This window comes from Dreissena polymorpha, chromosome 8 (genome assembly GCF_020536995.1).
Source record: "Dreissena polymorpha isolate Duluth1 chromosome 8, UMN_Dpol_1.0, whole genome shotgun sequence".
Taxonomy (NCBI): domain Eukaryota; kingdom Metazoa; phylum Mollusca; class Bivalvia; order Myida; family Dreissenidae; genus Dreissena; species Dreissena polymorpha.
Window position 1 is genome coordinate 53,666,198 of NC_068362.1, and position 15,802 is coordinate 53,681,999.

General features: G+C 34.7%; 1 protein-coding gene across 1 annotated transcript in view; it reads left to right on the plus strand.

Annotated features, from left to right (window-relative positions):
- Positions 1 to 1,240: 1,240 nt before the first annotated feature.
- LOC127842542 (RING finger protein 122-like) overlaps positions 1,241 to 15,802 on the plus strand; it is a 44,164-nt gene continuing 29,602 nt past the window's right edge. Inside the window, exon 1 of the mRNA XM_052372086.1 lies at positions 1,241 to 1,363. The gene's annotated coding sequence lies outside the window, so the exon portion shown is untranslated. The remainder of the gene's footprint in view (positions 1,364 to 15,802) is intronic.

Here is a 15,802-nt window from a genome sequence, read left to right on the forward strand (position 1 = left end):
GGTCTTTAAGCTATCTTATATATGTGACTACGTGCTATTTTGTTGGAGAAATGAAAATGTGTCTTATTTATATTTTATCCATGTATCGTGTGTATTCAGTGTCATGCGAAAATATATCTTATTTCTTAATTTCCACCTTCACACTTTATTAGCGCCGCCTTTAATTAGTTCATTAAATTAATTAATTTAATATAATGTGCAACGGTGAGGTGGATCAATGCTCGTTGTTAATTTAAATACACACCACTTCAGCAATAAATGAAATCAGTTATTTTGGCTGTAAATCCATTTTTTTCCGTACAGTAGCCATGTTCCTGTGTATTGAGCTGATAAGATCACCACAGCAAGTTGCTAATACACAGTGTAGACTTAAACGAAATTGGTTATTTTGACTGTAAATCCAATTGTTCCAGTACAGTAGCCATTATGGCCATGTTCCTGTGTATTGAGCTGATACGATAACCACAGCAGGTTGCTTATACACAGTGTAGACTTCCCCTGTTTTATTATAGTATTTGTTATTTACCTGCTTGGAATAAATGACGTGTATTCATTCGGGTCTGATGGCGTTTTGTTAAAGGTCATTTAATGCAGAAAAGCTGGTTTTCTGACTTAATTTTTTAATCATTTCAATTTAAACAAGAAATATCTTTAAAAAAGATATACGGCGTTGATTGTGGTCGATGTTTATGAACGATCAAAAGTTATCTCTATGAGATAAAAAGTAGCGGATGCCTTTTTTCTGCGCAGTTGTTAGCTACATCATAAGCAAATCAATTACGGGGTGTTGCGCCAGATTTCGTGGCTTATTTTGCTTTATGTGATATTATTACTCAGATATCTATATTTACAGAATAGAAAAACACAAGAAACATGAAAATAAACGAGTGCATATAGGTCAGCCGGCAATACTCGAATCTTATTTAATTGCATAATTATAGTATAGCGAATTATTGTGGTCATGCTTAATAAACTGGTCTAAATGGATAAATATTTCTAATTAATTTTATCAAAATTGGTCCTTATCATGCAAATTTTGAAACCATATTAAAAATCGATGATTGACATACCACAATAATATCGCCGAATATCTTTATTTAGTATCTTTCTGATCAAAACAGACTTCAAGTGCACAAAGTTTACGAGACGGCGTTTATATAAAGATTTCTGCAACTGACCGCAAACTGACCTTGATACCTTGCGGATTGGAATGCAATGCATTACAGTCACTACGTTATTGTCAGTAAGACACAATGATCGCAACCCCTTTTGCGAACTCCGGTGATGAACTGTATATAAACTCTGACTTTCACAAAATGACCGCGTATTGACCCGAAACCTCGCGGGTTGAAATGCAATGCAAGTAAGTACTAAATATGACAACATAGCCTTTAGTTAAACGCTTTTGCGCTGGTAATTCTCTGAAAATAAAAGGTGAACGCACAAACTGTATTTATGTCGAAAATTGATTGTAAAACTGTTCTATCTATTGGGCCTTTTCATTAGAGATAAAATTGTTTCATGCAGTAAAACAGTGTTACAAAGACGCGGATATGTTTCCAATGTTCTGGTGTTATACTCAAATCAGCCAATGGAATAAATGAAGTGTATTCATTCGTACCTAGCCGCGGGAAATTTTATTTGAGTATTATTGGACACTTACAAAGGTCAAGTCAGGGTGAAAAGCTGGCTTATTCAGCTTACGCCGAAAAAGAAATAATGAAACAATGAATGTGTAATTTAATTCTCAACTCTCGCTTAACTCAACGTTCAATGGGACGCGCATAGTTCTTTATATAAATTATGTACAAATATAATATGCTGTACATTGTTGTTTATTTACTCAAGAAGTACCAGAAAGAAGCATTGTTATGTATAAAGCGCTTTACTTTTTCAAAATTCTACATTAAATAAAGAAATATGTGTTTTTTTGTTAAGTGTACGTGCTTGATATATATTCATAAAATAGCAGTTTTTTTTTAAACATTCGGTCTTTAACCTTTAATTTGATGCAAATGAAAAGAAGAACTGCCTTTTTTATTTTTAAACTTAAATCAACATTTAACGAAGTCATTATTGACTAAATAAATATGTACATTTTTTCACTCCATTAAAATCGGCCCTTATAGTTTACTTTCATGTATATATAGACTAATTGAGTGCTTTTCGGTGATTCTATGCTGGCGCGATAGTGCTTTTCGGTTGCAAATAAAAATACTATTGTGCGTGATCTTTACACTTAAATCAATATTTAACGAAGTGATTAATGACTTAATTAATACGTACATGTTTTCAATCCATTATAAACGGCACTTATGGCTTACTTTCATGTAAATATGAAGAAATTGAGTGCTTTTCGGTGATTCTGTGCTGTCGCGGGAGTGCTTTTCGGTCTTCACATGAAGTGCTTTTCGGTCGGTATATTGCCGATATTTATCCAATTTGGGGCATTAATACATCATAATAAACACAAGGTAGTATAAATATGCATGAAATATAACCATTTTTATCTAATTTAGTCCATTTACACACAATAGAAACGCATTTTTGCATATATATTGCGAGAAATCGAGTGCTTTTCGGTCTTCACATGAAGTGCTTTTCGGTCGGTATATTGCCGATATTTATCCAATTTTGGGCATTAATACATCATAATAAACACAAGGTAGTATAAATATGCATGAAATATAACCATTTATAACTAATTTAGTCCGTTTACACACAATAGAAACGCAAGTTTTCATATATATAGCGAGAAATTGAGTGCTTTTCGGTCGTCACATGAAGTGCTTTTCGGGCGGTATATTGCCGATATTTATCCAATTTTGGGCATTAATACATCATAATAAACAAAAGGTAGTATAAGTATGCATAAAATATAACCATTTATAACTCATTTAATCCGTTACACACAATAGAAACGCAATTTTTCATTTATATACAAGAAATTGATTGCTTTTCGGTCTTCACATGAATTGCTATTCGGTCGGTATATTGACGATATTAATCCAATTTTGGGCAAAATGTAGTATAGACATACATTCATATAACCATTAATAACTAATTAAACCCGTTAACACACGCTAGAAACGATATATTGCATATATAGAGAGAGAAATTGAGTGCCTTTCGGTGCTTGTCGGTGATTGTATGGACCGACTTAAATACCAATAGAGCGTGACACAAACACAGCACAATTGTTTATTTCGGCAAACATTTTGATATTATTTGCTTTTAAACATAGCTTTTAATGACCATTGATAGATGAATAATGTTATACTATTATTTGTAATTTCAAAACATGTTACTTGGTGATTTTATTCACGTTCTATAAATACATCAGTTATTCTTATTAACCTGATGCCTGTTGTCTGCTACTGTTACAATACGACGCTTAAAAATGTGGATTGCATAAAGTTAAAGGTCAAATTCCGTGTGCACTATATTACTTGTAATAATGCATTATAAATATGTCAAGCATGTTCACTTTAACAAATACGATACTTATTTATGTAATGTAGAATTTTGCAAAGGTAAAGCGCTATATATATGACAATGTTTTATTTTTTCTTGTTGATTAAAAACAAAAACAAAATATAACAATACATATCATATGTGTACATACTTTTTTAAACCAATATAATGAATCACGTGATGTTTTTATAATTTTGTTAAGCGTGCGTGATATTGAACGTTGATTTAAGCGAGTTATGCGATTTAAAAACTGATACCACTCAGCTTGATTTATAATTCATGTTCCAACGCGCCAATGTATTTAATTAAATGGTTTCATGAAATTGTGTTTAAAAGCATAACGATTGAAAGTATGTAAGAAACACAGTTTTGCACGTAAAATGATCGCCAACAGACCCGAATTAATACACTTCATAAATGCCAATCAGATAAAAAAACAATTCCAATAATAAAACAGGGGAAGTCTACACTGTGTATTAGCCACCCGCTGTGGTTATCCCTATTTATCAGCTCTATCTCAGGCACCTGGCTACTGTTATGAACAAATTGGATTTACTGAAAATAACTGATGTCATTTATTGCCAAATTGTTATGTACATTTAAAATAAACAACGAGAGTGGACCCACATCATTGTTGCACATTAGTATAAACTTCACTGTAATCTAGGCGCCCCGTAATCTGTTCTTAAAATAGACATAGCCTTAATAAAGACGGCGCTAATTGACCAGTCGCCAACTCCGCCCACATTTTGTCGATCAGCCAATCAGATATCGATTTTTCACACACCCCTCAGCAACGCTTATCTGGCCGCCATTTTGTCCGACAAACAAAGCGTGTTGTACATATGGAATGGACGTAATTTTTAAGAGTTTACACAGATTTTATATCAAATGCATGATCATTACTGTTCGATCATTATTCAAAATTGTAGGTGCTATACATACTTTATAAAAGGTTATTATTTTATCTTTATTTCTTGAACATATGAACGAGTAATGAGAAAACAAACACAATAAATAGTTTAACCACACCAGGTGTGTGTTCTATAAAACGTGTTATACCGTTTGATGCACAATATTATTAAGCAGTTCGGGCAACATAATAATTGCCACACGTGCTTATTAATCTCAGCGTAATTGTCGATGATTAATAAGTAACAGTATGTTGCGTGGATCTCAGAATGAAGGAACATTAAGGCATTGTTAGGTACTGTACACAAGAAAAGAAAACTATTTAATGACTTAAATGATTTCCAATTATATATTTATTTTCTGCGGATCATAAACAAGGGAAATCATTATAAATTGTTAACTTAAATATTGTTTTAACTAAAGAAAAAACAACAAAAAGGTGATTTCAACGCGGCTTAGCCAGCTTCAAGCGACTTCAAGTGTAAAATGTACGGCTTATAATACAACAACAACATTTCTAATACAACATATATTGATACGGGGAGAAATGTGAAAATTGCAATTAACATATAAGGGCCATCTTGTTATAAATAAGCAAATGCATAATATGCTAAATGTATTCAATTCGAATGTTCGTGAACAGCACCGTAATACCAACATTTCATTTTTTGATAGTGAAATGTAACAGGTTCGCATTAAACATAAATGAAATAAAATGCATATTAGACTATCTGTTAATGAAACCACGAAATTAGGCATGTATTAAATTATGGTTACAATCAAAATTTAATTTATATCCAAATAAAAAAAATCGGTGTCTTTTTAAAAATAACACAATAAAACAAAGATCTAAACATTTTTAAAAAACAAAAAAACCATCATGATATGGATATGTCATTTGCATTTAATAAAAGTATTTTCAAAATTATATATGAATAGCCACCGGGTTCACTGTCAGACGGTTGAATAGAAGTTCAAAATCAATATGAAATAAATGCTCATTTTTACAACGGATTTTTCATCACCTCCCTATATAATATGTATAAGAAACGTTTCTGAAAGTCAGTCTGCCGTTAACTCATTTATTTTGATTACGCCATTTCTCTCTAAAGTGTTTATGATTGTATTAACGTTTTACAAAGCAGTTTAGGTTAGTGTACGGCTTTAATAATTTATTTTATAGAAAAGAGCATAATACATCATTACAAATATAGAATTTCCCTCACGTAATCCGCTATAATTGCGATCTGCTTGTCGGAGTTTTCTAATCACTAGACCACGTGACTATGTGGGCGGAGCGATCGATAATTTGGCGACTGGTCAATTAAGTTGGATATTAAAGAAGCTACATTAAGCGCACTGAAAAAGATGAATTGGACACATTTGCATCTTTCATTTATTACAAAGCATGTGAATATGTACAATACTTTTATTACTGACACATTATTCTTAAAGTCGACGGACAACATAAGAGGGAACCACAATTAAATAAGATCCATTTTCGCAGGATAGTGGTTTTTTTTAGAAAATATTCACATATTATTTTTAGCTTGCATTAGTTACAATAATAAGTTCGCGTGCCATTGAACGTTGAGTTAAGCGAACGGTGCGAATTAAAATCTGAAACTATTATGTCATCTGTACTAACAGCATTAACTCAATGGTGTCAAATCCTCTATGGTCAATTAAAGGGGCATTTTCATTTTTTGAAGTAGTTAAAAACCAACTTGTAGTGAGTGATATTTTGATGCAACCAATTGAAACTTTTGACTTTAAATGACGAAAAATCGGATATGGGTGCATTGTGTGTGCTATGTATAAAACATGACAGTCACTACAAAATCGTATATATAATATACTCTGTAAGAGACGTTACATATTATGACATTTCAAATTTAAACCACAAAATTGACAACTATCCAAAGATTTATCATTCATTTTAGTGAAGGAATGATATATTATAATAACCATGAAAAGTTTTTCCGTTTGACTATGCCTTTAACGAAATATTTTTTCATAATAATATATATAAAATAAACGAGATTAATGATACATTCCTTTCATGTATAGTGTACATGTAAGACAAACAGATTCTTTAAATTCTTCGCTGTCATTACATCAGTCTATTAGCATCTCATTCGCAATGAAATAATTTGCATTTCACGTGTGCAGAAAATGATTCATATTTTGGTAAAAGGAATTGTACTTCTTTTTAGCGTATCTTACAAAAGTATAAGCACGCATTGCAGAAAGCACTTTTTAGAACAAAAAAATCAACGAAAGACTGACTTGCCTTTCGCTAGTAGTAAAATCGTTTTAAACGTCTACTGTAAACAAGACCACAAGCTGAAATAACTGCACAAAAATATGAGATTGTAAACGTATATTGCATTTAACACCAGAGAGAGAGAGAGAGAGAGAGAGACTTGAACGCTCCAAGGCTGCGGGTAAAAACTTGTACGAATTGGTCCAAAATCAACGAATTAGTATGCATTCATAGTGCAATGTTCTCGTTTAAAGTAAAATTCACTAAAAAACTCAAATTCGTATATTCGAGCTCTCATCATGATTTTGATTTCAGTCTTCATGAAACGAGTCTTAATTTATACAGATTTTTTGTTATTGTACGAATAAGTAAGTGCTAATTATTAGATCTAGTTGATTAAGTGCACACTGATTTTGAAACATGAAATAATAATGTAAATAGCATTCATTTCTGTGAACTCAGGTTTATTCGCGAATATTAGTATGTTCAGTAGTCAGGCTAGAGACCGGCCGGAATGAAAATAATGAGCTATGTAACAGAACTTGTTTTCATTGTACAGATAAGATCGAGGATGAAATACATGTACTCGTTCACTGTCCGTTGTATGTTGATGTTCAGGAGGGTTGACATAATTTATAACTGATATAGTCTTTAATTGTAAGCTATGTAAATATTGTCGTTGTTTTTAGGGTCTGTTAGTTTTAAATCAAGCGTGGGTAACCATTGCTAATGAGTTAATTTCCGACCTGGTCATAATATACTTGATTTCTTAAACCATTTTATATTATGCGCGTTAGTGCATCTTATCGCAGTGTCATTGTTTTACGTAAATATATTTATATATCTATAAACGGTTACTAGATTTACCGAAAGCGCGGGTACAAATTAATGCTCGTGTAAACACGTTCATAAAAATATAAATTGCATCAAGATTATGACTTTGTTGAAATTATGATCTGTTTACGTCGTATTTGCTCAATCAGCATTTAGTAGTATAAGTCTTATAATCTAAGTAATTTACGTCATCAACTATGCCACCAAAACCGTTTATGCGATTCTAATTAAGAGCGCAGTATTTAGCAGATTTGAATAGAAACCAACACTCGTTAAGTCATGTAACGCGCTAAAGAAAGTATATAATGGCCATTGAAGAAACATGCCTAATTTGTGAAATTTCTGAAGTCGCGAATTCTTCAGAATTGTGAAAATGAGTCGCGAACTTGCAATATTTGCGAAAAAAAGTGAGGTTTCCAAATTGTGATTTTTTAAAGATTAAATGTAGTAAATAGTTAGTATTCAATAATTTCATTTTTTTACACTTCATTTATTCGGAAATTTAAACATCGCATGCCATTAAACTGAAATAATGACCATATGATTATATCTTCAATATACTTAGTATAAGAATAATTTTGTGTGAACGCATCTCCTTGCAATTTCAATTGATTTTCTTTCAACTCATGGACATTATTCAGGGCGACATGCAGTTGTGCGTAATTGCGGAAAGTTATATACTGTCTATTATTTAGAAAGTTATGGCCCTTGGAATATCTGATTCTATTAACCCCAATTGTTCCTGAATCTGAATACCTGTTTCCCCCATACAAAGGTTAATACTTATGTGTAAATTGTTATTCATGATAACAATTCACTGTCTCAGTAAAACGGCTATTACCGTCAAACACAGTATTTATACAGTATTCCGTATATGAAAAAGTGTTCATTTTATAAAGCATGTATGTTTCCTTGGTTAAAAAAAAATAATTATTCATATGTTGAATAAGGTTGAGCATTTTGATCGAGGCAATGTAAATAAAAACACGCTTGTATGTGTTAGTGTTATTCTATTATATCATTAAAACACCCTTGTAAATGTTTGGTCATATCTTCTGACCACATCTAGAATATCAGAACCATACTACGGAATTTCAATAACATCTTTTGCAAAAATTGATTGTGTATATTTGTAAGTATTATACTGAATAATACAGTTAAATCCGTATCAACTCGCTTTCAAATGTGTTTCTGTTTTTGAAGTTTTTAATATGCATTGTTTATTCGTACACAGTACGGTGTGCCATACCTGTAATAGTGAGAATTGAGCCATGAATACATTGTATCCAAAATGAATACACAAGATCCTTATCAGTGAATTCATTATAGGATTTTCTCCAGAAATGAGATACACAGTATATTCGCTGCCGCCTAATACACAACTCATAGTGAAACATTTGTAATTGAAAAATAAATGACCGCACACTATAGAATCGTCATTATAATTATCATGTTTCTTGATATTACTTGTTTTATCACAATCGTATATAAAGTAGGACGAGATTATTAATAGCACTATCCGGATTCCGTACTTTAATAATACTTGTTAGGATTTTCAACTAAATTTTCTGAGTCCCCTAAACCGAAATTTTCATAAAGGACCACACTCGTGTCACTTATATGCAACGTTATGAATGCCCAAGTAACGGTCATTTGGTCACGCTTGGTCAATATTTGTGCCCGCCTGAGCCCCTCCCCTGTGATGACCCCACCAATTTAAGGTAAAACCTAAGAAACTGGTCGTATGCATGCGCGATAAGAATTTTCATCCTTCTTTGTCCCCATCTCACCTGAATCTTATTTTTCTCAATTTCTCTTGTATGAACGGAACATGAATATATTGTTTTTTCTTCACATCAAATCCCGTTCATTGTACATTAAACCATATTTACAGGTTGTTGTTTTCGTCGTCGGTGCAAACGACATCGGCACAAAGACCCCGGTTCGAGTTTTTGAGGACATCGTGGCACTCTGTGAAGGGGTACACAACGCTACACCAAGCGCGACTATCCTTATATCCGAACTACTCCCAAGGGCACGGAACCGCTTCAATGGCAACGGTTATCGACAAGACTTCCTAGAACACTGGAACTACGATGCTGGCGTTGTCAACAAGCTGCTACGCGAGTTTGCCAGCAAGGTGCCGTGGGTTCGTGTCATTGAACATCCGGAATTCCACACCATGTTCGGTAAACAAACTTACGTTTTACTGTATCTTCTTATACTATTTGAACCCGTAATATCGATCCACACGTTTAACTATCGATAATGCTTTTGGATATTTGAGTTTGATAGTACTATTCTTTCGCCCGCAAGTAACTTCAATTTTCCCTGAATATGTAATATGAAAAGACGCAACAATTGGCTAATGTTTTACGCTCTCTTAAAGTTTGTTAACTATTGGCCTACTTACATCAAGCTTCCGTGCGGCAGAGTTTGAGAGGTCGCATATAGAACGGGAGGTTATGGGTTCGAATACCGCCAATATCAGGATGTTTTGACATTCAAAAACTATTTTGCTAACACACATTGGAAAAATATAGATGTTGACATTGGTGATCAATCTTGTGGCACTGTTATTATATATTATGTATTCAACATAACTATGGTGGTATCATGGAATATCGACCTCGACTTAAATGTCCATCATCTTTAATTATGGCGAACAACGCAAATTCGTAACACATGGATGTTTCGTAAACAATGCGAAATTTTAAATTTTGAAGAAAAACTTAACTGCTATTCTTATTATTGTTTATCTATACATTTCTCTAAAAACAATAGTTGTTCATTTTTTTAACAATCTTAGCTTGGTCTCATTGCAGGAGCCAATGTCTATATCCTCAGCAGAGATGGTCTGCATCTGACCATAGATGGTACGAACACGGTTGCAAGCAACATAGAAACAGCCGTCACGTCTCTAACGAAACCAACTAGACCGACTTACCCAGGGCCTGATACTCAGTCCAGCCGTCCCGCGCCTACACATACAACACCGACATACGAATATGGACCCCGGCGTTACAGTGATGTTCTATCAGGTCAGGGCGTAACGTCACATGGTGGTGGTGGTGGTGGTAGTAGGGGTGGTGGTGGTAGTGGTGGTGGTTGTTGTGGTGTTGGCGGTGGTGGTAGTGGTAGTGGTGGTGGTGGCGGTGGTGGTGGTAGGGTGGTGGTGGTGGTGGTGGCGGTGGTGGTGGTGGTGGTGGTGGTGTTGGTAGTAGGGATGGTGGTAGTAGGGGTGGTATTGGTGGTGGTGGTGGTGGTGGTGGTGGTGTTGGTAGTAGGGATGGTGGTGGTAGGGGTGGTGGTGGTGGTAGAAGGGGTGGTGGTAGTGGTGGTGGTGGCGGTGGTGGTGGTAGTAGGGGTGGTGGTGGTGGTAGTGGTGGTGGTGGTAGTGGTGGTGGTGGCGGTGGTGGTGGTAGAGGTGGCGGTGGTGTTGATGGTGGTGGTGTTGGTAATAGGGGTGGTGGTAGTAGGGGTGGTATTGGTGGTGGTGGTGGTGGTGGTAGTAGGGATGGTGGTAGTAGGGATGGTGGTGGTAGTACGGGTGGTGGTAGTGGTGGTGGTAGTGGTAGTGGCGGTGGTGGTGGTAGGGGTGGTGGTGTTGGTAGTAGGGATGGTGGTAGTAGGGGTGGTATTGGTGGTGGTGGTGGTGGTGGTAGTGTTGGTAGTAGGGATGTTTAAGTCATTTTTCAAAATTAAATTAGTCGAAAACCAACATTCAAAATCTTTTCAAAAGCATATATACGAACGCTTAGAAAATGGAAAATTTGCAATTATACATTACCTTGGAGACCCCACCATATATACACCACTAGCACATGGGAATTCTAAGAGTAAGGAAACGGTGTTTATAAGAACAAATCCTTCTGTTATTGAACATATCAAGTCACGTGCTGATGATGAAACCGTTAGTGCTAATTTTATAGACAAAGAATTGAAATGCAAAGCTGAGAAAGGTACAGATTTTGGTGTAAAAACAGCAAGAAACGTTCGCCAGGTAAAAAATCATTTATACAAAAGTAGAAGTGAAAAACGTTATAGCAACGACGACATATATAATCTCTGTGAAATTTCAATAGAATTAGAAAATTTTAACAAACAAATTGACGTCTTTCCATCCCTGGTGTGCATATCGGGGTTGGAAGAAATACTGACAGAATTCAATGAATTACTAATGTTCGACTCCGATACACCCCTAAAAATGTTTTATGACACAACTTATAAAATGGGGCACTTGTTTGTTAGTGTTCTGTCATATCAACATATTTTGTTTGAAGGCAATAAAATAGTGCCCGTAGCATTCATGATGCACGAACGGCGAGACGCAAAATTCCATGAAAGGTTTTTCAGTGTTATAAAGGAACATATTCCAAATTTAAAAAGAACACATTTTCCGCTAATTTGTGATCGCGAGGCCGGAATAAAATTAGCAATTCAGAATTCGCTACCCAACATACAAATTATTCACTGCTGGAATCACATACGAACAGACGTAACTACTTGGCTTAAGAAAACTAATGCAAAAAGTGATGATTTCTCCGTGTACACTAAACATGTGCAAGACTTAATGAAATGTGCAACTGAAGACGATTACACTGACCATAAATCTAAAATAGAACAAGAGTGGAGCCAGGAATTTAAGAACTATTTTGACAGACATTTGCATCAAACCATTTTGAATAATTCTGGTCGTTGGGTGTTAGAAAAATTAGGCATATACAATCCCTACTCAGGAATAACCAGTAACCCCGCCGAATCAATTAATAATATGATAAAAGCAATACAACACAGGAAAGAGCTACCGGTAGATTTAATATGTTTAAACTTACTAATGTGTCAAAAATCAGTTTATGCAGACATACAATGTGGTCGAGCAGGATTTGGTAATTTTAAATTAAGAAAAGACTGTGAATACGCCAGATTAGACAGAAGTGAAATTAATGTACCCCACATATCCGGTACACCGGATGATATTTTAAGACAAGCGAAAGAAGCACTAGAGCATTTCCAAAAATCAGGTGAAATTACTGATAAACCGATTGAAACCAATTTAATAACAAGAGAAAATGTCATCGACGGAGAAAAAAATAATTTGGAAATATTTAAAGATAAAAACATTACTTGTATTGACGATAAGGAATTAGGGGAAAGAAAGGGTATTGAAAAGAATATGTCCCAAAAAGCTTTTGCGGAATTTATTATAAATAATGATAAAATAAAATTAATCCCATCCATGAAAACCTTTATTGTTGAGGGAATACATGGCTCCAAACGTTTGGTGACAATCATGCCAAAAGAAACATGTAGTTGTCCGTCAACTGGACTTTGTTATCACCTACTAGCGGTTAAAATGAATCTGAATATTGATGGAATCTGTGATAAACGCACGGTTAAAAATCTCACGCTTCTTCGAAAAAATAGCAAACCGCGTGTTGCCAAAAAAACGGGACAAAAGAAACCGAAAAAAGCCGACTTCGAAATTAACCCAGCACCCGATTCAATACTCATGACACCAACTGGAAAATCATGCGACACATCGCTGAAACAAAAGCTCGCAAATTTAATAGCATCAACCCCAAAAACACCAACGTCTAAAAAAAGAAGCCGGAACACCAACAATTCATTCACTTCTTGTAAACAAATAAAGTTTGACAACAATTTAAGTTCAATTGCAGAAGACGTTCTCGAAGAAGAAAACCATTTAAATGTAAGCAGCGATGATTCATTTACCAGTGAACAGACGTGTTTTAATCAAATGATCATTGATGACGCGGAAGACGATAATGTAGAAATTGCAAATATATCTACAATAGATTTAGAGCTAGTTAAAAATCCATCCGGGTGGCTGAACGACCCAATAATAAACAAATGTCAGCAAATGCTAAAAGAACAATTCGCGCTTGACAGTGGGATGCAGAACACACTTCTTGCTCCGTACTTTAATCATGATTTAGGTACCTGGGATATAAATAAACGTTTAACGAAACAAAATCCCCCGTCCGCCCAAATACATTACAACGCCAGTAATCACTGGGTATTATCATACCAATCACAGAAAGATCGACATGTTATTGTGGTGGACAGTTTAAAATCTCCAAGAACTCTAAACAGTAGTATTTCAATTCAAATCGCTCAAATCTATGAAAATGGAGAGCGCAGTGTACAAGTACAAATACCCGACGTACAACGTCAACCTAATTACACAGATTGTGGTGTTTTTGCTATTGCCAATCTTACTGAGGTGTTACACAACAATTATGATGTAGATTTTTCAATTATCAGATATGATATACCAAGAATGAGAGCACATTTATTAGAATGTATTACTAAACAACATTTTACAACATTTCCAAAAATAGAAAAAATGCCAAAAATGCCGTGTAAAGTAGCAAAAAGTTGTTCTATTAAGATTTTTTGCGCTTGTAAGTTGCCTGATATAGTTGGCGATATGGTGGAATGTGACAATAAAAGATGCAAAATGAATAGATGGTTTCACAAAAGATGTGTTGGGTACACAATGACAAACCAAGATGAAAAATGGTTGTGTCCATACTGCACATGGTAATTTGAGATGAACAAGCACTGAGATAAAGGTATGTGATTATGGTACAACAATTATATCTTAATGTTTATAAATATGATATCTATTTAGATATAATGTAATGATATCCTCCAGTACAGTTACTTTTATGGTGTCATTTCCATTATAACAAATTAATCTATCTCGTCCAATAAAATGCAATTTATGCCTTCGACATCCAGCCCCGGAAAAAGGGGGGGGGATAACTTCCTATATACGGGTATATAGGGATGTGCCGAAAATACGGGGTGAGTTTTTCGACTAAAATTACTGATATGGGTATGGTTTTGAGAATCTAAGTATAGATATGTGTATTGAAATCCGAACTTTGCTTGTATTTAAATGCATATATATTTGAAAGTATTTTAAGTATCAAAATGGGTTTGATAAATTTCATACTGGATTTACAAATAGACAGATAATTCAATAAGTATACTGGACAAATCGTCATTGATTGCATTGGACTCCGAATATACAATGAAAAAAAGTATATATTTACAATGATATGCACAACCATTTTTGTACTGCCGTCACTTTTTCGAAATTTAATTTAAACCACACCATTATTGATAACGTTTGTTTCGAACGCTAACCATTCTGACCATTTTTTTTACAAACCCGCGATCACGTAGAAGCGAGTTATTTTATGCCTATGGAAATTTTCTAGTATGCATGACAAACACAAGATCCAAAATGCGTTTTGGGCTCGTTCGAATTTTTAACAAATATTTTACTGTTAACTAAAATGCCACGTCCGACTTGTCATTAAAATCCAGAGAGTCAAACGAAATGCACATCCACATTATGCTCTCTTTCAATTTATCTTAATTTTTTTTAACCACATACACATGTATGCTCTTTTTTAATCTTATCGAAGTTTACAATAATGCATGACAAACAAACAATCCTAAATACGTTTTGCATTTGATGATGCTTTGAATAAATAATTAACTGTTAAAAACAAACCACGTTCATATGTCGTCGCTAATTCTATCGAAAATGCGTTTAAACTATGTGTCGTATTCTGAGAAAACTGGGCATAATGCATGTGCGTACAGTGTCGTCCCAGATTAGCCTGTGCAGTTCGCACAGGCTTATGAGGGACGACACTTTCCGCCTTAATGGTATTTTTGCTAAGAAGAGACTTTTCATTTAAACGAAAAATGTCATAACAGCGAAGAGTGTCGACCCTGTTTAGCCTGTGTGGACTGTATGTTAAATATTTTGAGGTTAAACTAGTTTTTTTCGTCACTGAAATGACCACACACGATATACGTCACAAATCTCCTAATTTAAATGTAAAGCCACAAGGCAATGCAAAATTAATAAAACATTATCTTATGAAAATGAATGAAGATATTTCGATTAAAGATTTATAAATTTACGGAAAAAGATTTTATGTTAGTCAATTGTGTTTTGCTATGAGCAGGGATGTGCGAATAACTGTAAACTTTTGCTGAGCAAGTCATTCATGCTATTATACAGAATTGCAGTTTACCTACATATTTTTCAAAAGGTCAGATAGCTTAATTGGTAGAGCAACCCAGGCCGGTATCATTAGATGGCTCATGGGTGGGTTCGGGTTCGAATCCCGATCTGAACTTCGTAGGTAAACTTGTGGTTGCAAGGCTGGAAACGGATAGTGTGACAATTTGTTTTCGGCGGGGTTTTGGGCTAACCGTTCAGTTCATCAGTTCGTCTAGTCACATGAAACCGTTTAATATGGCCTG